The following is a 5,445-nucleotide window of genomic DNA, read 5'->3' as shown; positions in this document are numbered from 1 at the left end:
ATATATATATATAAAACTAGGCTAGAATACTATTAATAGCACCAATGACTTTGTGCTACTAAATTTTCTGCCGTTGGATTAAAAGATGTGCGGTTAGAATGATGTGGGCCCCTAGGGTTGAGTGGGTAGTTAATTGAATAGTATAATTGAACGGATAAAAATGATAAAAGAGGTAAATCTAACGATAGAAAACTTAATAGCACCAAATGTTTCGTGCTATCGATAGTATCACAGCCGGACTCTCTCTCTCTCTATATATAAAGTCCATCTACTATCCTATTAATATGATTGAAGATATTGTCCTATCAAGTTGATTTGAATGATTGGAACTTCAAATTGATGATCGGCACTGTTGAAAATTGATTTACTCAATTAGAAATATTTAGAAACCTATAATATTTAAAAATCATTATCAAGTTTATTTTAAGAGTTGAAAAATGAACGGTCATAAATAAATAACCTTCTTAAAATAGAGGTTAGACTTTCTCAATTCATAATCAGAGTTATCAAAAATTATCTAAATAGTATAAAAAATTTTCTATCAAAAATTCAAGCAATTTGAATTACTCTGCACCGTTAAACAAGCAAACGGCTCATATAGGCCATCAAAAATTGTCGATTTTACGACACTCTGATCACTATATAAATAATTTTTAAAATTTATGAAATTTAGTTTCTAGATATTTCAAATACTCTAGATCAAGTTCAACGGCTCCGATCATCGATTCGGAATCTCTATCATCAAGAACAATTTGATAGGACAAGTGCTACTATCCTATTAATAGGATAGTAGCCCTAGCCTATATATATATATATATAGTATGCGCGCGCGCACACACAACCACACACCACACACAATATATCATATATATATATTTATATATATATAAGACGCGCGGCGCGCCACAACACACACAACACATATATATATATTATATATATTATTATTATATATATATATATATATATATATAATATAGCAGAGAGAGAGAGTAGAGAGAGATGATGGAGACTGGAGAGAAGACGAGAGGAGAAGAGAGAGTAGCTTAGAATACTATCGTGAGTAAACGACCGTTTTACTACTGATTTGTTTCTCGATGGATAGAGCCTTCCAAATTGACGATCGGCTCCGTTAAATATGATCTAAATCATTTAAACTATCTAGAAATCAAATTTCACGCACTTTCGATATTGTTCTTTTATCCATCAACTGAACAGAAAAATAAATGACTGAAAATGAATACTCTTTAAAAAATGATGATAGGAGTCTTGTAATCAAGATCAAGAGTATAGATCTTGTTTTAAATAGTTTAAAGAATTTTCTAACAAAAATTCAATTGATTTGGATATCTTTACACCGTTAAACGAGAAAACGCCTCTTATTGACCATTAAAATTACAAATTTTGAAACTCTTTGATCATTAGGCAAATGATGTCGAAAAGATTTGAAATTTGATTTCTAAACACTTCAAGTGGTATAAATCATGTTCAACAGAGCGGATCGTCAATTTGGAAGTTCTATCATCGAAAACAAATTAGTAGTAAAACAACCCGTTTACTACCGATAGTATTCTAGCTCAACTCTATATATATATAATATAGAGTTTAAAAATAGTATCTGTATATTTTAAATTAAAGCGAATGTAAATCTTATATCTCGTAATTTGGAGGTTAATTATTATTGTATTTATGTTTTGTCAATTTTTAAGCATGAGGATGTGAGGTAAAAACTTCCCCATTCTTTACAATCTCTATTACGTGGCCATAGTACGTAGCATTTTTCAGAATATTCCGTTTCCTAATCACACTATTCTCTTGGAACAAACAGAAAATTCTTCTGAAAAATAAATATATGTATATATAAACAAAGAAATTCACTAACAGAGAGAATTGTATGCTAATTGACTTCTCAAGTTAATTCCAATTGCATTCTCTTATTATGATCGAATTTAGTGCAATTGACTACAAATTTAATGATTGATATTCGATATTTCTAACTTTGAAGTCTAAATATTACTCATATTTTCCAAAAAAAAAAAAAAATCTCTTGTTATAATGCCAACCTCATTCCCTATTTTCACATCTCTTTCACTCCTCCTTTTGTTCTTTACACCCAACCACATTCCGTGTTTTCACATCTCTTTCGCTCTTTTTTTTTTTATATATGAACAATGCTCTCTCTCTCTCTCCTTTGGATATTACCTGTACCTTTCTTTAGTTTTCTAAGATTTCGTATAGTTCGGGTATAAATAAAAACTGTTTATTTTATAAATAGATATAAATTCAGGTATAAATAAAAATTAGATCAATTTTGTGTTTGGATAAAAATTGAATTGTTTCCGAAAATAAGAAAAATAATGTTTGGATGAAAAGTCGGTTGCTCTAGGGAATAAAAAAAAAAACATTTGGATAGATAAGATAGAATAAGAAAAATAGCTGGCAGTTATAAATAAAAAATTATAATATTACTACTCTCATTAAATTTGAATTTGAAAAATTAAATTTCATATTTAAATTTTTAAATTTAAAATTTTAATTTTTTAAATTTTAAATTTTAAATTTAAAACATAAAATCCAATATTTTAATTTTAAATTTAAGATCAAATTTAAATTTGAAAATTTTAAAATATCAAATTTTAAATTTAAAAATATAAAATATCAAATCTTAAATTTGAAAAATTAAGAATTTAAAATTTAAAATTTAAAATTTAAAAAAATATATATTTTAATTTTGAAATTAAGATTATAAATTTTTTAATAAATTTAAAATTTAAAATTCTCTCTCTCCAAACTTGTTCCACCAACGGGGTGGAATAGTTCCCACCCCATTAACGAGTTTCCAAGAAACTATTGTTTCCACCAAAAAATTTTTTTGTTTGGATAGAGGGGAATAAAGATTTACTTGTCGAATCGTTGGCTCTACTATTAATCTCAAAAGTTTAAACTGTTAGAAATAAACAACCAATTCACTTAAAGCGTGCAGATACAGTGCTCACGGGTCTCGATTATGACTCGGCCCAACCAGTCTCACGCCACTTCGAACATGACTCGGCCCATCCAGCCTTACGTCATTTCGACTATGACTCGGCCCAACATGGCCTCCCGCCACAGGGAGGGATGCTGGCCCATTTAAGCCAACAATCCCTCCTCCAGCATCTGCATACATTTGCAGCATATAGGAATCGAATCGGTGACCTCTGGCTCTGATACCACTTGTCGGATCGTTGGCACAACTATTAATCTCAAAAGCTCGAGCTGTTAGAAATATGCAACCAATTCACTTAAAGCGTACCGATACAACACTCACGGATCTCGATTGTGACTCGGCCCAACCAACCTTACGTTACTTCGAACATGACTCGACCGACCCAGCCTCACGTCATTTCGATTATGACTCGGCCCAACATGATCTCCCACCGCAGGGCAGGATGCTGGCCCATTTAAGCCAACATTACTCTCCCCTTCTTATACTCCAACCAAACACTATCTAAATTCTAACTTAAAAGGCTTATATATATACTCAGCTTCAAAGGAGATTATAAATGCACTCACAAAACTCTAGTTGTATAAACAACTAAACTATCCGTTTTTAACGCAAGTGACAAGAAATTTTGATAATTGGTACGTATCTGAAATCCAAAGTTCGAAGTCTCGTTGATTTATGTTTTCAATAAAATTTATTTCTAAAAAATTAAACAAAACAAATAGCAAATCACCTTTCTCGAAAAAAAAATGTCCAAATTATATAAACTCAAAATAGTACGCCATATTATTAAGCTTGACAAACTTTTCTTAATTTATTCATAAGGCAATGAATCAAATCATTGAACTAGAGACATGCAACGCAGATAGTTATTTTTATATATATTAAAGTTGCATACCAAAACATGCAGTGAGCATTTGAAATTGAAGTTACAAACATCGATAAAGATTTTGATACTACTGTTTTTTTTTATTAAGAAAAAATTGGATATATATCTCCGCAAAGTGGGAATATTACATATTTATTTTTTAAAACTTGAAACAGTTCACATATATATATTCCTGACCTTTAAAAACTTATAAATGTATTCTAGGATTGGTCAAAACTTACCATAGCAATAACGATCGATAAAACTATACTCTATCATTTTTTGTTAATAAAGTAAGACTTTTCGATCGACTTTGGTTCCCTCTAAAATATTTCTGATTTCTATTTTTTCTAAAAGCGTTGAGAAGGATAAGAGTGTGTTTTTTTTTTTTTTGGGAGAGCAAAAGGTAGCAATCAATTTACTTCGTGTATATTTAAAAAATGATCAACTAAGCAAGAAATATAAAACAACAATGCTTTATACTGACTTCGGATATTAGCAATTAAGTTTTTAGCCAACTGTGCACTAGATACAACCAGTAGAATAAGAGTTTTTTTTAGGTGGAATATGATACTTTTAACTATCAAAAAAATATATCTATAAATAATTAAACTTTAGAGGAATATATATAAAAATAATATATATATACATACACGATATTTTGACACTTGGAAGATAAATATGTAATATTTTAAATTTAGAGGGTTATATGTTTTCAAACTGTTTCTTAATATTCACTGATTTTGAAATGGGCACATCTACAAAGAAAGGGTCACCATGCATAGGAAAAAGAGGAAAATGACACCTATTCCATTATTATAAGAAAAAGACAATGCCATGGAGTCCACTGTACTCTCTCTCTCTCTCTCTCTCTCTCTCTCTCTCTCTCTCTCTCTCTCTTGCTTTTTTTTCCCTTTTTTTTTTTTCTTTTATCAATGGTTGCACTGTAGGCTCCAGTGGATATGCATGCAGCCGCTGTCGGGTCTGACTCGCTTGTTTGGCTCTTCCCTCGAACATGGTCACGGCTCACATGTCACCCTCCCAAGCGTTAAATTGCATGCACCCTGGTCCATGCACCATGCTTATTTCATCGTCTCCAAAACTCAGACCTAGAAACCTTCAAACGTGAGTAAAGTAGTGTGGAAAATATAGGTGGATATACGTACTACTGTTGTAGTTAAATATAAGACTTCGTTATGTTGTCATATATATATATATATATATATATATATATATATATAGAGTGAGGCTACTATGCTATCGGAAGCACGGAGCCTTCTATGCTTCCAGCTCGTTTTCGATATTACAACTTTCAAATTGTCGATCGGTTCCGTTAAACTTGATCTAGAGTATTTGAAGTACCTAGAAAATAAATTTTATGATTTTACGATATCATTTGCCTAGTGAACGAAGGGGCTCAAAATCAACGGCTGAAAATAAAAATCTTACAAAATGTAATAATATGACATTAAAATTTTAAATCAAAGATATTGATCTTGTTTTATATAGTATAAAGAATTTTCTATCAAAATTTCACGTGATTTGGATATTTCTACACCGTTAAACTTGCAAACGGCTCACTACGGCCATTGAA

Source organism: Ananas comosus, linkage group 12 (assembly GCF_001540865.1).
Source record: "Ananas comosus cultivar F153 linkage group 12, ASM154086v1, whole genome shotgun sequence".
Classification (NCBI taxonomy): Eukaryota; Viridiplantae; Streptophyta; class Magnoliopsida; order Poales; family Bromeliaceae; genus Ananas; species Ananas comosus.
Note: the sequence above shows the minus strand (reverse complement) of the source record.